At 41.1% G+C, this 1,022-nt stretch overlaps 1 non-coding gene across 1 annotated transcript; it reads right to left on the reverse strand.

Annotated features, from left to right (window-relative positions):
- Window positions 1-281: 281 nt before the first annotated feature.
- LOC148553461 (small nucleolar RNA R71) lies at window positions 282-384 on the reverse strand. The gene has a single exon (XR_015893848.1). It is a non-coding gene; the product is annotated as a small nucleolar RNA R71 (small nucleolar RNA).
- Between the last annotated feature and the right edge of the window lie 638 nt (window positions 385-1,022).

Raw genomic sequence — 1,022 nt, forward strand, 5'->3', positions numbered from 1 at the left:
AGCTTAAACCTTAATTAGTTTCTCTGATGCAACAAAACTGCAAGTTTCATGGACTTCCATCTGAAGATCCCTTTCAGTTCTTAACTGAATTCTTGCAGATCTGTGATACTGTTAAGACTAATGGAGTAGATCCTGAAGTCTACAAGCTCATGCTTTTTCCTTTTGTTGTGAAAGACAGAGCTAGAATATGGTTGGACTCTCAACCTAAGGATAGCCTGAACTCTTGGGATAAGCTGGTTAAGGCTTTCTTAGCCAAGTTCTTTCCTCCTCAAAAGCTTAGTAAGCTTAGAGTGGATGTTCAAACCTTCAGACAGAAAGAAGGTAAATCCCTCTATGAAGCTTGGGAGAGATACAAGGAACTGACCAAAAAGTGTCCTTCAGAGTAAATAAAATAGAGTAAGAGAAGTCGGTCACTACCCAGCTCAGCTCGAATAAAAGAGGGGTCCCCCAAAAATCTCTTTGTATCGAGATGGTGAGGTTGCCCCCAAATATCTTCCAACACAGTCACAAAAGCATGCTCAACCTCATCAAGCATCTCCCACGAGTATCGAGACACCACAACATTCTTTTGCCAACACAAGGGGAAGGCAGGTTCATTTTTTGACTCTAAGAAAAATCGTCGAGCTCCCTCAACAGATCGGACCTTAAAAAAGTAATTCTTAAAGTCCCTAAAGGACTCGTCATACATAGCAAACACTTTATGTCCTTGAGTAGACTGAAAGGAAATCCAAAAAGCTTTCTTTTTTGAAGAGATCCCGGGCTTAGTCAAAACAAAAAGATAAAGAAAGAGAGTTTGAAAAGGTTTGACATCTAACTCTTGGCAAAGCAACTGAAAGATCTTGATAAAGCCCCAGGAGTTTGGATGGAGCTGGGATGGAGCTACATTACACGACCACAACAAGTCGGTCTCAAAGGAGGTAAAAGGAAGGGTGATGTTCATTTGGCTGAAAAAGTAGTCGTAAGTATAAAAGAAAGGGCGTTCTCCTTTGGTCAGAGCAAGAAAGTAAACCCTTTCATCGGAG

The sequence above is a fragment of the Arachis ipaensis genome, chromosome B7 (genome assembly GCF_059453495.1).
Source record: "Arachis ipaensis isolate K30076 ecotype BB chromosome B7, ASM5945349v1, whole genome shotgun sequence".
NCBI lineage: Eukaryota > Viridiplantae > Streptophyta > Magnoliopsida > Fabales > Fabaceae > Arachis > Arachis ipaensis.